Source organism: Prorops nasuta, unplaced genomic scaffold (assembly GCF_024137725.1).
Source record: "Prorops nasuta isolate Cenicafe-Biocafe unplaced genomic scaffold, Cenicafe_Pnas_1.2 PNAS00002, whole genome shotgun sequence".
Classification (NCBI taxonomy): Eukaryota; Metazoa; Arthropoda; class Insecta; order Hymenoptera; family Bethylidae; genus Prorops; species Prorops nasuta.
In genome coordinates, this window is record NW_027116799.1 from 8,791,227 (window position 1) to 8,811,383 (window position 20,157).

The 20,157-nt window shown below is 45.0% G+C and overlaps 1 protein-coding gene and 1 long non-coding RNA gene across 6 annotated transcripts in view; one reads left to right on the forward strand and one right to left on the reverse strand.

Annotated features, from left to right (window-relative positions):
- Positions 1–20,157, forward strand: part of LOC136780065 (serine/arginine repetitive matrix protein 2-like) — a 47,357-nt gene that overhangs the window by 10,642 nt on the left and 16,558 nt on the right. Inside the window, exon 2 of one of the 5 annotated variants that reach the window (XM_066738130.1) lies at positions 13,147–13,212. The exons of 3 other annotated variants lie outside the window; for them this stretch is intronic. The gene's annotated coding sequence lies outside the window, so the exon portion shown is untranslated. Of the gene's footprint in view, positions 1–13,146; positions 13,213–18,990; positions 19,089–20,157 lie in introns of those variants that run through there. One more of the 5 variants, XM_066738140.1, reaches the window with a different exon arrangement.
- Positions 2,798–9,997, reverse strand: LOC136780181 (uncharacterized). The gene is made up of 2 exons (XR_010823726.1): positions 8,917–9,997; positions 2,798–3,005 (listed from the first exon to the last, which is right to left on the reverse strand). It is a non-coding gene; the product is annotated as an uncharacterized lncRNA (long non-coding RNA).

Here is a 20,157-nt window from a genome sequence, read left to right on the forward strand (position 1 = left end):
CAAACGCATAAATCTTTATTAGTCTCCCATTAAAGAGAGAATTCTCGGCTCGGGATTCTCCAGTGATCATCTGCCTTGATAATCGCGTCATTTTTCTATACCCTGTACTGCCCCTGCTATATATATGTATATATATATATATATATATATATATATATATATATATATATATATAAAGCTTGCAAAAATAATCAAACGATTTCCTGCGAATCCTTTTATTTCCCAATGAAAATTCATTAGAGAACGATCTAACGGAGCAAGGCTCTGTTCGATGGACGATTTAATAGCGAGAGAGAGAGAGAGAGAGAGAGAGAGAGAGAGAGAAGAGAGCGGAAGAAGCTTCCTCCTCATCTCCGGAATTATAATAAATAACGAGCTCGCTGCTTAGCGCAATTATTGCCTTTAATAAGCTCGCCGAGTTCTTCTTTTCGCGGCAACTTATTATTTGCCTGGAGAGTAAATAGTTGCTGAAATATCGAATTTCCTCATTGGTCAGCGTTGAGATATTCGAGGATCGCCGTGGAACTTGCCCATGGGTGAGCCTATACGTGTATCCCGATCTCGTTATCAGGATTAATAAGCGAGTCCAGGCTCGAGTTAGAAGCGCGGTAATCTCGTGCGTGCGATCTTAGCCCGCGCGCCATTTAAATATGCCGCGAGCCTTTTCAGCTGATAGGCCTTTTAATATGAGCGCTGCTTGTTTCTACAGTTATAGGAGAGGGGAGGGGAGGGGAGGCTTAAGGTGCGCACACACACTTGTGCAATCTTGGTCCTTGCTCAGTGGCCCGCTCAACTTTTTCCCTTAATCACGGTTTTTAACGAATTTGAAGGAAGAAGATGGTCCTCGAGGTCTTAGGACATAAATTGTCGTCCTGGACTGCAGTGGATAATTTTGATAAATCGATTCGATCGAAGAAAAGAACGCGAGCCAATCAGCCGTGCTCCGGTGCGACCTTTGAAATTGAAACCAAAACAACGCGGTCGCTGGAACGTACTACACAAACACATTCACTGCAGGTATATATATATATATATATATAGTGTTGCTAGTGTACACGCAGCTTCTCATAATCTCGCTGAACCTGTATTGTATTACGTAATTAGCCAATCGCGTACCCCCTCTCTTCGGTAAATAAACGTTCTTCGTAATTCGTGTAAAGGGGAAATAAAATTTCAATGGAGATATAATTGCGAAAGAAAATTGGAAAATTTGTATTTCCCGTTGAAATCGCTAAGAGGAGAGGTTCCGGTCGAAAGAAGTGGGTAACGAAGAACGGATAAATCGCACCGGGGCAAACGGTCGATAAAGATAAGCAGTGGGTAATTGTCTTTGGTTTTTATCGTTGGTCCTCGGCTTATTCGCGCGGAGAAACACGATAAGGCGAGTAACCGTTGCTGCAAGCGCAAGACACACGATCCCAACGGTCTTATTTGTCGCAAGGTCACCTTCCTTTCAGCACCAGCATCCCGCTTCTCGATCCTTCCTCGTCAGATTGACATTCGCGCTTCGACGGATTCCAACACCGTGATCATTTTTCACATTGCGCGCGGCAAAACACGTGCGGTGAGTATTTTCATTTCTTTTTTTTATATACGTAATAAACGAGAGCCGTAATTAGAGGTTGGTAGATTTAGAGAGGGATGACCGGGGGAGGGGGGGGGGGGGTTGGACAGATATCTAGTTCGATTTTTATTTCGCGAAAAGCCCCGTTGCTCCGGCGCAGCGATGGACCGTTGCACGCCGAGAGAGAAGACTGGCAATCGGGATGCTTAGAGATTAGACAAGCCGGTGCTTAGATACTGTAACGGGCTTCCTATAAGCAACACGCCATTTGGCGTCACGCCAACTCCATCGCGCGGATTTTATACTTCCCTCGAAAAAATCCCAGTTTCTCTCTCCTCTCTTGTCTCCGTAATTGCTACGCCCACTCGCCTGGATTCGTCGATAAGCCCTATATATATATATGTATAGACCAATGAATAGAAATTGAATTAATATAGTATATATTATTTATATACCTACAGAGAAATCGGTGGAATAATTAGTAATTCAGCTGTTCGTAGAAAGGTATGTACGTAGATTTATTAATTAACGAATTAATTAGGCGCAAGTTGGATTATTCTCATTAAGAAGAAAGTAAAATGGATAATTTTCAATGGAAGCGTATGAACGTAAGGAGGAGGAGAGGAGAATTATTGAATTATGAAGGATGACAAGGACACGCTGTATTGGAAAGATCGTATAGGAGGGGGTTGACAAGGTTGTATAGGGAAAGGGCTGCACGAGGTGATTAACTCGCGTGGTACACGAAGGTGCATTAGCCTCTGACCCAGGCTGATAGTAGATAGTCGCGCAGAGGCAACGCGAATTTCGTGGTAGAAGCGACAAGCGACCTCCGGCTTGTGTATACTTATTAAACAGAAGAGTTGACCTTTGACGCCGGAGTGACGCGTCATGGAACGTACACACGCACACACATATATGTATATATATATATATATACGCGGTGTGGCGCGGCGTGGCGCGCACAGGTGGTAAAGCTTCTTCCTTCCTTCCTTCCTTCCTTCCTTCCTCCCCCCCCCCCTACTGCCGCTGCCGAAGAAATGCGCGCGCTCGCGCGCGAGGCTGTACGGCATGAGCGAGCGAGCAACCCCCTTGGCGAGGCCGTGTAAGCAGCCATGCGGCGCGATAAAATTGATTTACTCGGCGGAGGAGCCGAGCCGAACAGCTGTGCGATATATGCACCCGAGGATCCCCAAGGACTCGCACCGAGGTAATTTATTTATGGGCCAAACAGTCATCAGCGCGTGCCGAGCCAATAAAATCAACCCGCACACCTTTTATTCTTTTCGATATAATCCTATCTATACATATATAAGAGGTTCGCTGCTATTGATTCTTCGGAAAAATCCAAATACTCTTCCTTCGCTTCTTGCCGATATTCCATGACGGTTGGGTTGGTTGGTTCTTCGGTCCATCGTCCAAGCATTCGCTTCTAGGTTTTCTGAAAAAATATTTACCGAAGCGTGAGCGCACGTTATGGTGAAATATCGAGGGAAATTTAATTAAGCAAGTTATACGTGTATATATATTGTTTCAATTAAGATATTTATAGGAGTAGCGGCGAGATTAACAGATGTGGAGAGATGAGGGAAGTAAAGGAGAGGAAGGAAGAAAGTAGCTCGCTCGCGCTATATGAGAATGGAAGAAACTAACGAAGCGAATCGCGCGCTGTCTCTTGGATGAAAAGGGAATAAAAGGGATCCATGAGATATGCGGCTAGATTGGCTGTAAAACATACAAGTCCTGGACTTACGCTCGATAAAGCCTCGAATTAACAGCAGCTGGTTATTTACCGCGGTGCTTTCGTCGCTTTTTCTCCGTGCACCGTGCATAGTGGACTTAGTAGAGGAGGGGAGGAGGAGGAAGAGGCCGATGAATAGGCGAGAGCGATCGGAGAAACGTGCGGCCGCGTCTCCGAGCCATGAAGAGAAAGAGCCGCCCAGCCACACAACCTTCTATAAAACCTTGAATTAATAACGTAGAACGCTATTGTGCTGCGCGTCGACGATGTATACGCTCACCGTTCTCCACAAAACCTCCTACCAGTTAAGGGAGCCTTTATTCTTGATTTAAGCACGAGCTACCAAACAACACGCGACCATTTTTTCCACAAAATTCTACACTCCCCTGCAGAAAATCACGGTTGAGACATCATTTCAGTGTCTCCCTGCTTCAGCTATACATATACTATATGTGTGTGTACATGTAAACACCGAGCGAGGCACTTTGCAAGCACCATAACATAGAGTTATGTAGAATTTAAGTAAATATTTATCTCCGTTCAATAATATGACTGAGAAATTCTAATTCTTGGAATAAAACCTTTTCGAAGCTTCTGTTTATTTACATTCAAAGAATTCTCGGTCAACAAAAAATGTACGTCTCTTGGAATTACTTTTGAATGAATGTTTACGTTCTAGCTGTAGGGCGTGACAAGTACCTCTTTTGCCAATAGGTGTACCAGTCCGTATAAACGATTTTCTCTCGCACTGAAACTTCAAATTTATAACAGACTTTTGCCCTATTTAAAATTCACGGTTTATCAGTTTTATTAGCCCCACTTACTCCTCTCGCTTCATAAATATATATATATATATATCGTACCGGTTAAAAGTACTTATTCTTCGAACCACCAAACTAGAACCCACGGTACCACTTAGGAGACACCCCTCCCCCCGCATTCCAGCAATGAAACTCGAGGAATTTCGCAAACTCTACTTATCGCCCTATTATATCGAACCAAATTGAAAACGACCTCGTAGCTGTGTTCCCACGCTTATAAAGGAATCTCTCGTGGCACACAAAGGGACCGATCGCGATTTGCCAACAAAACACAGTCATCTACGCGTTGATATTTTTATTATTAACGCGATCGAGAAGCCGAAGGTACATAGATAATAAGAAGCGACGAAACGCGTTTTGCATAAGACACTTTCACTGCAACTTTCCACAAACCCTATCGTTATTTTTCATCGTGCAAAATCGCTCGAACAATATAATCGCTAATTGTTTTCCTCAGAGACTTTTTTTTCTCCTCTTGGCGCATCCTCTTCCTAACTTGATTCCAGCCGAGATACACACCATAAGGCAGTATATAAAACACGCTCACGCGTCTTTCCAGACAATCGCAGCGAGGAAAGAAAGCCTGGTTGAAACTGAATTTTCATTTGAGCGTAAATACCTTACTTTCCTTTCGGAGAATTAGCATAAGCACGCAAACACGATAGGACGATTTTCAGACCGGTCTACCGAAACTGATTGTACCCCAAATAAACTCTCCTTTTCGCCAATCGCCATTTTTATCGCATTATATCGTTCTCGTGCAGATATATATAAATATAGTAGAGCTCGCGCGTAGTGGATACTTGCATTTTTTACGAGCGGAGTAATCGTTGGAGACGAGAAACCTTGGTCGTAAGCACGTTCCCTTTCGTACAAGCGGTCGCACGTGGGTAGATCGCAGATTCGGCGCATCGTTAAAAAGAGAAAGTGACTCCGGCGAGTGAGTTTGAGTTTGGCTCTGTTGGTCCGACGAAAAAAACAATAACAATTACAAAGGGGTTGGACCTACCGGTTCGCGCAACAGCAACCCAACAACAACACAGTCAACGGGCAACGCTCGATAAACGGTGATCGAGGAATTTTTCTTGGGATAAGTGCGAATTATAGGTCTGTGCGCGTGCGCGTGCGCTCGCGCGCCCCTCGGTATCTCGTCCGTCGGCCATAACAAGAGGGAATTCGCCGGCGCGCAGAGACACAATCGGCCGAAGACGGATGGCCGTTAACACACGCGATGCTATTTCTTCTTCGACGGCAGCAGCAGCAGCATGGGAATCCCAGGATGCATTTTTCCATGCGCGTCGACAAAGAAAACCGAGTGAAAACTCGTCGTTTATTGTTTCAACCCCGTCCAATCGCATCACTCTCTCGTGTGTCTCTCTTTTTAAAGAATCACAATCGTTCGTTGGCGCGCGCGAGCAAGCGAACGCGGGTTTCCCTCTTCTCTCATTTGTTTTCGGCTCTGGCCTGTGTGAAACGTGAGAGAACAGCGAGCGTTGCAGGTTTTACGATCGAATTCTTCATTTCCAGGAGCAAGCGACTTTTTAAACGTTTCCCGGTACACATCAGGTATAACCTAAGAAAACAAACCAAGCACACGAACCCGTGTGAATTTCGGCCTTGCAATCTCGAAACTTTCCCAATACTCTCGCCTCTAAGGATTAGAATGGAAATTCCTAATGAGACTCCATAAATCCGTAGCCTCTCCCAGTACTATCCTAAAGCGAAACGACTAATTCGAGTTGTTCTTCCAAGCGTTTCCTTTGAAAATCCTCGAGTTTCGTCCACGAGCTGCAATTATTCAACATTAAACCCAGCCTTGCTCCTACACCTTGTACATACTTCATACTACGAGAACCGAATAATGACTCAAGAATTTACGCGAGAATTCCTCGAGTTTGGGAAATCTTGGAGGTTTTATAAATTTGCTGGAAATGTTTTGGGGAAAATGGTGAGATTTTGCGAGATGGTCGTCGAGAGGAAGGACGCGAAGAGACCTGGATATTCCGCGTGTCGTTCACCCCAACCAACAGCAGCAGCAGCAATAGCAGAAGAAGAAGAAGGAGACGTGGCAGTGCGTAAACCGTCCCGCAGGGTGTACTAGGTGCGAGTGTTATGGTTTGTTTGCAGTGGCGCATACCTCGCGTCCCCCCTCCCCCCTTCTCTTACACACACACACACACACACACACAAGTTCCTCTCTTCTCTTTATTTCCCAAGCAAGCTTTTCCTTCTTTCTCCAACACTGGTGGTTATGATGGTGTTGGTGGCGGTGCTGCTGCTTCTTAATCTTCTTCTTCTCTCTCATTGGCCAATTGTTGCGCGCACGCGCACCATTCCATTCCGTCTAGCCTGGCCTGGCAGGAGGCAGGCAGGCAGGCAGAGAGCTAGCTCTGTGTGGCTGTAAGGCTTAGCTGGCTAGAATGGCTAGATGTGTAGTAGGATTCACGGCTCTTGCGTTCTCCCGGCCCGGCGGCTTTCATTATTCGCGAGTTAGCACAATGCCTACGTGATTACGTACTTAGGACGATGTACCATAGTTATACGAACCCCCACCCCGTGTTAACGAAGGTAGATGGCCTCGACTCTGCTTCTTCCTACTTGCTCCGCACTCTTAATTCTACTCGTTCTTCTTTTTCAATCCTATGAATTCATCAGCAACCGTGTACGTAAACAATTGGCCGAAAACCAATCCAGTCGTTTGATAATAACAACACTGCTGATAATGATGGGAATCGTTGGCTTCCTTGGAAGGAGATTATGGCACAATTCATGCTCCAGTTACGACACGATTTCATATTATTTATGTGTATATGTATATATATATATTACTCATTCCATTTTGAAAGAATTCAAGAATGGAAGCACGGAATAAACATATGAATTATTAATGGGAAATTAACTGAAATTGTTGAAAGGACTGGCTACATTGTTCTGAATCGTAACGAGGGAGATTTCACTTTTGTTCGATTTGTGAGGCGGAGTGTGCACGCATGTGGAAAGTCTTAATTGTTTTCCAGATAACCGTCGGAAGAGCAAAGCGGGAATCTCCAAGTCATCGGGTATTAAATTACAACCGACTACGACTATATACTATATACACACGTTATAACCAGGCATAACTCTTATGAATTAAACAAGTCCCTCTTACGTCAGTTAACCATTTACTAAGCAATTTCGTCTTTCGTTTCTCCACTGACCTACCTCAATCTCCTCGCAAATATCTGTTATCCAAATTCAAAGCACTCCTATCAGAAGAATCCTGGCTGAAACGGTTAATGACTGTAATAGCTTTGGAACTCACGTTGGCTTCCGGCATACGTAAACTATATATATATATATATATATATGTATATATATTCGTACGTCGAAGAGATTTTATACTTTCCTTCCGGATTCCTGTGTTCGATCGTTATTATTATAAACATAGTAGGCAGTTGAGATCGTGGATCATCTTAACGAATGGCGATACGTTGAACGTAGCTAAATTTGTGATTTGAAAAATAGCTGAATAGTCGACACGATTTTCCACTCTGGTTTAGTATTCAAGCGAGTCTTTCTGTGGTTCGGTAAGACTCGTATAGGCTATATAGCAATCGGAAGGTAAGCGGAGAAGGATTCCATGTCCTTTGTTCAGCCCTGCGCTAAGTCGCCTGATTCCTCATAATGCCTCGTAGCCGGACGGACGGTAAGCAACGCGTTTGGAATCCTAATTAGGCATGCACGAATGGGGCATTATACACCGACGACATCGCAATTATCCCGCGATTGCCGAAAGAACACGCGCGCCACTGGCTACCACATACTTGGTCATCGCGTAAGTATTCACCGAAAACTTTCCAATTGGCGAATATTGTCAATTGCTCGAGTTAATAGCCGCTTTCCAATTGGCCGGCGAGACGTCGTTAACGCACCACGACGCTCGTTAATAACTCGTAAAGAGACAAGAGGCTCGAAAAGATTTTCTCACCGATCAATATCGCGAGATACGAGCTCTCCCAGTCCAGTTTCATTATAGAGATATACCTGTATTAAATATATTAAACGCTCCAGGCTCGTGAAAGCAGATAAACATTGGAATTACAGATTTTCTTCCTTAACAAATACACCATAAAAACGTAAGACTTTCACGATAATCTTGACACGACGTTATGCTCGAAAAATATGCAATTATAGAATCTATGATTTTCTGTAAAAGAGAGGTGCTCGCGTTTATTAGTGCGTCGTGTACGAGCGAGGAAACTGTCATGGGGAATTCGACGCTTCCGGCAAAGCGAGGAAATCGTTGGGGAGATTGTAGAATGGCGCCGATATTATTATGGTCGAGCTTCGTAGGACTATTACGTCGTCAGTGGGGAACGAAGATCAATGATAAGCCATGCGATGCAAGATAAATAATAAGACAATAAATAACGGCGACAAGAGAATAGCGGCTGGTGTGTGCTGCGCGCTCTCTTCAAGACTCGCTGGATCCGAGAATCAAGAGGGGGATGGGGGAATGGATGTTGACTGCTGCGCGTTCTGTACTACGTTCTATCGCTACGCACAGCTTGACTGATCCGCGGACAGCAGCAACGCAGTCAAGAATTCCATTAATTTCTAAGCTGCTTTATTTTCCGTGCTTTTATTTGATAATTCAGAGGAAGAGGGGGTGGTAGGAAGGGTGGTAAAATTACTAGAGAATGAGCAAGAGAACGGAAGAGGTTAGAACGAGGCTGCGTACCGAAAGGAAGGAACGACTGGCTTCTCGGGTTACCGACTATATCTCGACCGACCCCCTTCTCTCTTCCTACCTTCTTCTTCCTCTCCTTTCCAGCCTTCTTCTTTCAGCACAACTTGCGCATCCTTCTCACTCGCTTACTCCGCGGCTTTCCTTCCGCATTCTGAAATTCCTCGAGAGCGAGCGATGATTTCTAATGGCGGCAAATCTACGATGATATACACTCTTTTCCGTTTCCCTCGCTGCTTTTGCCACTCATCCTCCTGGCTCCCCCTTCTCTCATTCGTCTCGAACTACGTCTCGAATCTGAAAGACTAGGTCTGCCGGCGCATGCGCAGGTGCGAAGAAATGGGCGTGCCAGGTTATGTACACTCGAGCCTGACCCAGATGCCTCGCGAATGAAACTCATCCGTTCACAGCTAGAAGAGTCCTCCCCACCTCCTATCGACGCGATAAGGACATTCTCACACACGTACACTCGGTTGTAATTATTTCCGATGGGCATTTTTCCAAAAGAAGGAGGAAAGTATCGCGTGGAACTTGTAGAATCAGCGATATGAAATATTCATCGGGATGATCTCCGTGATTTCCTGCGCGAGTTAGGTTATGTGTATACGTATATATATAGAGTGGCTGAGAGAAGATCGCGCGTAGTCATTGGATACCGGATAGCGAGGACGACGAGGACACAGAAATGCCTACGGCGAGTCGCTCCAGCGGTTCTTGACATCCTTCGACTCGATAAGACAATTTCCAGCGCGAGTTGTGCGCTGCGCTGTGTTCTGGCATTCGCGCTCGCTCCGAGCCCATCGGCCGATTCGCGCGCCGCCGTGCTTCCAACGCCGTCTATATGCTATGCTCTATAGTATATATATGTATACTGTGCCCCAGCAAAACATTCCTCTCGCAGTACACCGTAATAACTCGATCCTACCGTAGGAATTACACGAGCAAACGGAGATTCGACGCGAGTTAAAGATAATACCAGCGTGCCTTGCATAATGGGACGAAGAAAAATTCTCGTTGCATGAAATTCGATCGAGTGCCTCGCGCGCCTCGTCGATTCCACATTTGCGTCAGTGTGAACGATTCTTCTCGCGTTTTCCGGACTAGTGGTTGGTGCGGTAGTGGCTCAAGCCGAATTTACACGAGCAAACGCGAAGATTCGATGCGAGTCAACGCGTTGAATGTCACAGGCGGGCTTACCGTTGACTGACGGCTCTATATGAATTACGATATGAATTACGTTGTAAGATATTCGATGTGCTATCCAACGTGTTAAATATTGTAGTACCCACGCCTCCTATATATATATATATATATATTGTAGGTGACGTAGTCATCATTTTAAATGTAACAATGGGCGATCTGAGCGCTGTAGGTAGTTAATCGCGACAGATCATCGTTGAGAAGAGAGCAGTAGTAATAAAGCAAGCGGAGTATTTATATGGTGTTTCAATGACAACCAAAAATTAGAGAGGCCAGGAAATAAAAGGAGCGCTCTGACAAGGGGCATGATAGAAAGTTTAATTGTTTCTTTCTCCACCAACATTCTCCCAAAGTAGCCTTCCCGACAAAAATGAGGTCTACAATACATGTAACGAAGAGGATGAAAAATTCTGCTTGCGTGTGTAAAAGGCGATCCTAGTGCCACACACGCGTGATGAATTGTGCGTCTCCATCGATGTAAATGACTTTTCACGCGTTTTCCGGACAAGTGGCCCACGTCGATCCACCATTAACGCCACGAGGGGTTAACGGTTCTCGTACGACATTGACCTTGACACTGCTGCATCTGACGGTTTACTTTGGAACTGGTATATATACACATATATAGCTAGCTTGTATAGAAAGTCTGCTATTATATGCGCTTATAGCCAGTCGCAAAAATCCTGGCATACTTTCTAAAGTAGCACCGCCGCTTATTTATTATGACCAAGCGTGATTACGCGTTTTGCTAGAAAATTCGTCATCTTATTCGTAATTTAATTTGTCCTTAAACTCGGGTCAGTGTGAAAATTCCTCCGAGGAATACCAGCAACGATAACATTATTCACGCTCGAAATATTCCGTTTTCTGTTGTAAAGTCGATATAGTATAATTTCTTTTACTATCGATATAGATATATATATATATATATATATATATATGCACGAATGATGTTATCGCGAGCCAGTGGTTTTTATTATCTCTCATTTATATATTGTAATGTATTAATGGAATTCATTAAGATCGTTGCTTCTAATGCGCTGACTACATTAGACTTTATTTATCGCGATACTATTTTCTCCATTGAGCGTAAGAGACCGTTCGCGTGAGAACTCGCGTGCTTCTTTCTATGGATTGATATATAACCGATGCGTGCCGTACATGAATATTCGCGCCGGTGTAATTATAGTATAGATATTCCGGCGAAAAAAGAGGCCGTGGTGGATACGCATCGAAGCGAGATGTTTCGAGACGATATTCTCGAATCAGAACAAGCGATCGAACGACTATTTACGTGATAATTAATTGATATAATTAAAAGCCTCGTGCTCTTATCAATTTCGAGAAACTCTCAACTGTATCATAAGTTGTAGAAAAATTATAACGAGCGAGGCTCTTAATAATAATTAATCAAAAGAAAAAACTATTATTTTCAGAGAAATTGCATTAAGAGGAATTTTCAGCGTAGAGATTGGAAACTCGTCATAAATTATACCTCGTGGAAAGCTTATTACGTTTTAGATTAGAATTGTCGAAATAAAAATAGAATGTCCGAGGTTTATATATACGCGAGGTTTGATCGATGATTCGAGCAAATGACATAATGCTTATTAAGCTGTGAGAGCAATAAGCATAAATCGACGTTTCTCGTCGTAAATCTTTGATTTTCCAGCGGCAGGACTTGACGCACGAAGCGGAGACTGTCGCGTGGCTAATTTTCGTCGTGGAGATAGGATCTGGCCTGACCGGAAGTGTCATAGTGCGCATGCAAAGCGCAGGCGGTGTTTCCGCGTTCACGCCCGAGCACGCTCTTCGACGTTCCTTCACTCTCTCTCTCTCTCTCTCTCTCTCTCTCCCAGTCCGAGTATCCCATTACGCGAGAGAGACTAACCTCTACGCGCGCGTGTGTATGTGTATATCATATACGCAACGCAACCCTATTCGATCCACATGGCAAATACCACAAGCACGGCAAGCGAAATCACGTATTTCCCAAAATAATATAACCGCGTAAATCGAATTATATAATTTTTATTACGAAAATATAGTGCATAAAGATCATAACGAGGAATGTACGTATAACATTAAGCGAAGTGGTTGGCGAGTCGATATCGGAGAACGGAAGTTTGGTCCGTGAGATTTTCGAGTAAATGCGAAAAGGATCGAGATGAAAGCGAAGCGAGTCGGTGCCAATTGCAAGCTACTCGCTCGCCGCTACGTTCGCCGATGGCCGCTCCGGCGCTGCTCTCCCGGTAATCGCCACATAGCGAAGCATAAACGCGATTTAATGCCAAGCGCTCGCGCGCGCGCCTGCGCGCACGCTGCTCCACCTATAATTTCTCCCCTATTCCCGCGTCAGGAGGAAGCATGCTCCAACATCTGACCCTTTTCCGACCTTCTTTTCTTCTCCAAAGCATACGCGATATCTTTCGAATCGATACCGATCTTTACTGGAGAACGCTTCCGGATCTTGTTCCGATTCTTCGAGATTCCATCAATTTTCAGCAATCGGCCCACGGATCAATCTTGTAAGGTGACAAACGCGTCCGAAGGGAGGTTTATTGAGAAACGGGCAATGGAGACGTAACTGATTGAAATGCTGATTTGTGGACATTAGAGAGATTAGCGGAGCGGATCCAGATGAATAAGTTGTGTGTAAGGTGGTGGGCGGGCGAACGACGGAAGGACAGCTACCTTGGGAAACGAGGAAGTGGTGGTTTGTGTAGGGGGCATAAAGGAGGGGGGGGGGGGGGGAGAGCGACCAGTATAGTATTGTGCTCGCCTACCAAAGTAAGCTGAAGAAGAAACCGAGGCTAGCTTTGGTACACTCGAGGATGTGCCCGTTATGATGATTATCGTGCGTCGGACTACGAACGTCTCGGCATAATCTCTCCTTCCTCTTACATTCTATATATATATATATAGTGTGTGTGTGTGTGTATAGTTGGTCTCACATTTTCCCACACGCCTTTGTCATCCACCTCCCCCTCGACGAAAGAAATCGATACGCGATGATCCTGAAGAAGAAGAACGAAGAAGCGTCCTGCAACTGTTATACAAACGATAGTGAAAATCTCGTGGTTTTCTTTTGCAGTTTTTGCCGTTCTGCCGTCGCTCGCAGGATTTCTCGCGCCACTTCCGGTGTGTCCAGCGCAACTCGGTGAGTGGCAACGAGAATCTTAATACACCTTTGTAATCGTGACTTTGATAAGCGAGATATGGGAAAGCCGAAGAAGCGGCGAAAACGTGAGCGATATTTTGCAATATCGTGCTGCACCCTGACGTTCCCCGCACATTAGCATCCGTTCAGGACTAACTTATGCGCCATTTTCCTAAAAGGTCTTTCCCTTATGATGCGGCCGCTCCTGCCAAACGTAAAATCAGCTACCGAATCGCTCTGTTGGATTACGGCACGCAGTCGCACACACGAGCCTTTTTCACTTCCCCTAAATACACACATGTACCTATACAATACTATATATATATATATATATATATACAAATATAGAAAGAAAGAAGGTACCGTAAGATATTTGTGAGACCCGCGGATTCGCTGCATATTACCGAAGCACGAAACTATATATATATATATACAATAAAGGTTCGCTCCAGCCGGCTGACCTTAAGCAACGTTTCTGCGGTGTCCCGGACGAAATAAGTTAACGGCCGTCGGCGTTTCCTCATTCCTATTCGCGTTCTCCAGTATTACGTTCTTCGGGTCGTTAAGTTCTCCACCTGAGAGAGAGCGAGTGAGATGCAGGAGGGTGTACGAGCCGCATATGCGTGAAGGGTGTGTGCAGGTAAAAACGTGCAGCGATCGGTAGCTCGATTCGAGAGAAAGGGCCACGAGTGATATATATATATATATATTTACCAGAGATTCAAGATTGCACGGAATTTTCTTGAAAAGAGAAACGCTTGGAAAAGGGCAGACTGCACCGTTATAAGCGACCGAATGAAAAATATCGCGGCTGACTGGAATGACCTCGGATGTTATGGAACTGATTACCGCACGTGCGCCACGCATATAGCATAACGATCCCAGACTAATTGCTCTACCTCCGGCGCGACGGCGGCGGGAATCGGCTCGATTGGCTAACGAAAGGGGAACGAGAGAGTGAGAAAGAGAGAGAGAGAGAGAGAGAGAGAGAGAGAGGGAACAGATAAACGGAGAAAGCTCATCGAAGTGTGCGAGAGAGAGGCTCGCACGACGAACGCTGCAGTCCTCGACAAACTTTCTACCAGACAGAGGCTATATCACCGCGCCATACTCGTTCACCTTTCTTTTTACACACCTTCTCTCTACCAAACTCCACATACTTTGGCACATTCCTCCATCGCGTTCACCCTTGCGCGCGCTACTTCGACTATATACACACTCCGCACGCAGAACCGATTTTTCCGATTTATACAGGAAGCCATTTTTTTGTTATTCAGAAACATCGCCATTATTGCTATACATGTGTATATAGCGCTGCGGGTCAGTGACCTTTTAAAACATTCGACATTGCGATTTCAACGTTGTACGCCGGTCGATTACGAGGCGGTAATGTCAACGTCCGGGGTGACAGTAATTACAAATTGTGTGCGAAAAAAAAGTAGGGAAACTGTAATTACAAAGTTGCTCCGCAGCGAGACTCGACGAGGTAAACTCACTAGAAGGGATTGTTTGAGTTGGGAAGAGCGCAGAGCGCGGCCGGGGGCTTCCTGGCCCGAAAGCCTTCGTCCTTATATACGAGCACTCCGCATCTACGTCTTTCGCATTCCCCGCAAACTACGCGAGTACATGTGTATAGAACGTTCGTGGGACGTTTCTGTAAGCTCAACTCGACGTATGTATCAGTTATATTCCCGAGAAGTGGTCTTTTTCGGAAATTTGCAGAATTCTTCGGGACAGCAGAGCTTGTTTCCAAATGTTAACTCGAAAGCAGTCGGCCATTGGAACACGAGCGATTTTAGCTTAACGTGGTGCAATCGCTGCTGGTTGCAGCTTCATTCGTCCTTTCGCTCGATCAATGAGAATACTTTGCGTAATTACCACTCGCTCCCTGCCTCCGGCGATGATTTATGCCTTCTCCGCTGCCAGCTTTCAGCTCGAAGCGTAGGAATCGTTGTGTCAATGTCCTTGACAACCTTCCAAGTCTCACCTATGTTTGCTCGACTCGCGTTACCGCTAATTAGCACCTACGTATAGCGCGCGTCTCACTATAAAATTCCACGTTCCTTCGAACGACATTAAACGATCTTTATGCCTGTAACTACGTCGGATCGGTTCACTCTTGTTTTAGCGGGGACTCAAATTGGAGCATCGTTTCGTTTACGAGCGAAATTTCCATTCGGCCCCCTCTCTTGTTCCTTTATCTTTTCTTTTTTTCAAACGTCTACGCCAGAATCATAATAGGTCTTTATATGTGTAGTATTAGAGGCCTCGGGCCAGAAATCCGAGGGCCGGAGAACGTCCATAAAGGCTCGTTTCGCCGACCGGCTAGCGGAAGGTGCAATATCTCGTGCTATAATAATTCTAACCCGGTTGATTTCGAGCCGAACACGATACGCCGCTGTCCGGCCTCCTCTCGATCACAGTTAAATTCTTCCCTCGAGAGATTACTTTGCGCGCGTTGGGAAGCCGCGAATAAATTGCGGCAGCAACAATGTGTCGGTAACCGGCATTTAACCTTTTTGCTAAACTCTAAGTGATTATATATCTTTTTAACAAGTACTCTCTCTCTCTCTCTCTCTCTCTCTCTCTCCCCGTCACTCTTTGACGAAACCTGCCAAGCCAAGGCTCCTCAAGGTTAAACCGTCGAAAATTTTCAACGAAACACTTTCGCCTCTATGTTCAGGAGTCTCTTTGTCATAGAATTTTTAGTACGTGGGAGTGAAGCAAAAAAGGATGTAATATCGATATAAAAAAATTCATAGAGATAATTTATCCGTGATTATTATAATCCAGCTCACAATGAGCTTTACAAAGCCAACGCGAACGAATAAGTTTGCCATTAATTTTCTTCGGTTATTAATCAATTGCAGTCTTTTGTGTAAGACACGAACAAGTTTTTGCAAATACCATAATAATATTTATATATTTACATCAATCAACCCAACCTTTTCATTTGCACGATAAATGTTACTTTATTATACATCGATTAAGCAAATCTCTCGTAATATCGATACAAATATTTATTGTTACGATAATAATAGGGGAATAAAAAACTTGCCTTGTATTCATGCAGGGCAGAGTTAATAGAATTTTATGGTTGTTATCGGATGATGATCATCGGTGCGATTAAAGTTTCGCGAGTCAATCGCATATAGGATATGGAGCGTCAGTGGCAATTAATGCGAGTGGTCGGTTCGGTTCACGGTCATTTGTAATAAAAGTTGAGCGTTCGATAAATGCACGCGTATCGCATATATATATATATATATATATATATATATATATACGTCCTGGGCAGATCAAGGTGTCGCCCAAGGGAGAGAATTTGGCCCGAAGATGAACGGTCGTAGGAAAATTAAACGGTGCAGGTAAGCCGCGCCACGCCGGCGAGAGAACAAGAATATTTCTCTTCCTCCTATATATATATATTCTCTCTTTTTCTCTCGTATGGCTTATAACGCAGGTTGAAAACTATAGAGAGCCCGAGGGAAGGAAAGCTGAGCAGCGGAGAACTCGATTGGCTGGCAAAGCCGGTGAAATTTGTCGTAAAGTTGCTAATTGATCAGAGACCTCTCTCCTGTTTCTCGGGTCAGTGATACACGAAATACTGGGAACGAAGTCGCGGAGAGAAGAAGTTGTCGTTGTTCGGTTTCTCTTTAGAGGGGGAGGGGGGCTGATTAAAATTGAACGTCGCGAATTTAGCGAATCGGCCTGGCATTGGCCGCGATATAGCACTGTCGGATTAAAGTCTTGGAGGAATTTTACAATGGTTTGTCGCAACACGCGATGATCCTCTCTCTCTCTGTCTAAGACGCGCGCGCTGAGTATGATTCTCAGCGCACGCGGGGGTGTCATCCTTGGCGCGTTATTCTCAGATATATCGCCGAGACTATGTCGACGTCCAGACGATAAGGTGGCTTTACAGCAGCAAAGTAGAGGCCTCTAAGGCTTCATTTACACCGGCGAGTGGGCTCAGCGTAGGACACACGCTGCGTGGGCCCATCCTTCTTACAGCCTTGCTACCTACACACTGGTATCAACGCGCACACTCGTTAAAACTATATGCACGAGCAAAGACCGATCTTTCTCTCTCACTGGCAAAAATAAAACACGTTCTTCCAATATCCGCAAACTCTCGATTGAATCAACGGAGAAATTGTCTCTCTTATATATATATTAATTTTTTATTCTTTCGAGGTTAGATTAATTATTTGTTTCGTATGTTTATCATAGAAACAGAGTACTCTTTGCGCGTGTTTCAGCTCTTGTACCGTATTACGCATTTTTCCCCATGGAGAAAACCGACTGTCGTGATTATTCCGTAACATTGTTATTATTATCGCAGAAGTGTGCGGTGGATCGTTCGAATTAAAATTGGCTCTCGCGCTTATGCTCGGGGAAGAATGGCCAATAAAGGAGGGAGAGCATTGAGAACGGAATAAGGTGTTTCTCAAGAGCCGCGCGTCAGAGCTGGAAAAAGCAGCATGAGTAAGAATTTGCTGCGCCGTGGTAGTAAAGAAGTGGAAGGAACAAAAATGCTACAATAGAAACTAAAATGTGTTGCGACAGTGCTGGATATGAGAATCGGTGAACAATTGGAATTCCTGGGATATGACTAAGGCAAATGGAGATGTCGATAAAGTGGTGCGAAAGAATCGCCGGAGGACAATAGCCGAGCGTTAGCGAATCGCGTGGAAAAGAATCGGTGGAGTTTGCCCGGGAAGAGGAGGAAGGTGACACGCGCGCGCGCGCGCGCGCGCGCACACACAGCTACGCGCCAGTTTCTCAATAATAGTAACGGTGTATTTGGTGCGAGCGATCGTTGTTATTAGGTATATAGAAGGGGGAGTAGCTCGCGGTAGCCGAGAGGAAGCTGCTCGGGCCATCTCCGAGGGGGCCTTAAGGCCCCTTGCGCCTCTAAAAGGGACCCCTCGACACTCGTTCGCGGCCTTCCTTCCTCCTACCGCAACGCTGCGCGCTCGCTCGCTTTACGAGCGCACCCGAGCCACGCCGTAGATCCCTAGATAACACCAGCAGTTATGCTCCAACGAACAAAGCCTCGCGTCCCGCTCCGATTTTTTCTCTCCCATCCCGAGAACACGCTCGTTTTATATTGCATAACCGACCTACACAAATCTCATCCCTCCCACTACCACACACTCGCGCCTCTTTATCCCTTTCTTCTCCTCCTCCCTTATCTCCTCCTCTCTTAATTAAACTAAATTGCTTAACCAATTAAACGTCTGCTAATTCATCCCTTCCCATAGATTTATGCACATACTTGTGCATCCACGCGGTTAATTCTGCCATTTTAACGATCAAATTCTTATGCTCTTTTCTCAAAACCAGATACATAGCTCTTAATTAATTACTCGCTGATAATTAAACTTTCAAAATCTCCTATATTCTCCCTGAATAACCCGATCCTGCAGGACCAGGTCGACGAAGGATTGTACGAATTATGAATTATGTCCTTGAAAAAAAAAGTTTAATCCCCGATAACTCTTCGACCAAGACCAGCATCCAAAAATGATACGAGACTTTTATTCTTCGAATCGTTCGCTCTGTAAGAATCAATCGCTTCGGCATTATCGAATCCGACACCCTGTATATATACCTATATTTATGTATATAGGACTTTTTATCGAGAATAATCTCTCCGGAGGATTCCATTGGAGAGTTCTGTCTAGGAACTGGCACTGGCAGTTCCGTAATGCGATTCGTGCGTACTTCCACAGCGTGACGATGAAGCCGTAAAGAGCCAACGGGACCCAGTCTGTGGAAACAAAACCGTTTTCACTATTCCGGTACACGCATTGTTCGCATCAGCTGTCCCACACATAAGTAATCCCGTTTCGCACACGAACAAACCCTCGGTACAGTCTTGCTTTACGTATACATATATATATATATATATATATATATATACGCTTTACGCCAAAACTCTATGGCGATTTGATAAACGAATTCGAAAAAATTCCACCACTCGCTCGTTATTATCGTTGCACGCACGTGCAGCCGTTTTAACGCTCGCGTATCGCGCACATACACTCGCATACCCGTGCATGATGCAATGGGAAATAATGGGACACGCGCATGTACGGCGCAGCAGCGAAAAAAATAATTGATCGGTATGTAGCTGCGAGGAAAGGAAGCGGGCGAGATCGCAGAATGGAATCGCCGTTATATTCTCCGCCAGTGAGATTCGAATCCACCTGATGGTGATTTTTCATTGGCCTCTTCGGTTGAAATTTTAGCCTGCGAGACTTTCATTATGCAGCGAGCCGATCGGCGATCGGTTTCCATAAAAGTCGGCGCGGCGTGTACCGATTAGGCCAAGTTTCTCTAATCACGTTTCGCGAGCTCGTTTCTCCTCGCGTATACGATCGATCGATAATGGCCACCTCCGACGATTTTCATCTCGCGCCGATCGTTCCTTAATTCTGCCCCCCGACAATGGTCGATCCTCGATTTTTCCATTTTTCTCTCCATATGCTTTGCATCTTTATCGACGGCCTACTTGATTAGCCACGCACGTCGATACGTTCATCCGATTAATTCTACCCCCCCCCCCAACCCCCTCCTCACCTCTTTCCACTCGTTACACGCTTATTACAGAGAAACGCCTGTCCAACTTTGCTCGCTCTCTCGTGTCTTCGCTCGATGCCAAAAAAATCGACGCTTGCAGTACGAATCTCGACTCATTTCTATATGCTTCCTATACATATAAATAATCGATCCTCGAAGGTTCTTGGATATTCGTCGAAAGAAACTTTATCGCGGAAGGTGTAGAAAATTCTTAATGCTTGTCGCAGAAATCGCTCATAACGCACGCTTTTACTTGTATTTAAATATTTATAATATTTCATACGTCGGAGTGCGCGCTGAAAAACGAGAGACTTCCGCGACTTTCTCGCCAATCGGGGTATATGTATATGTATATAT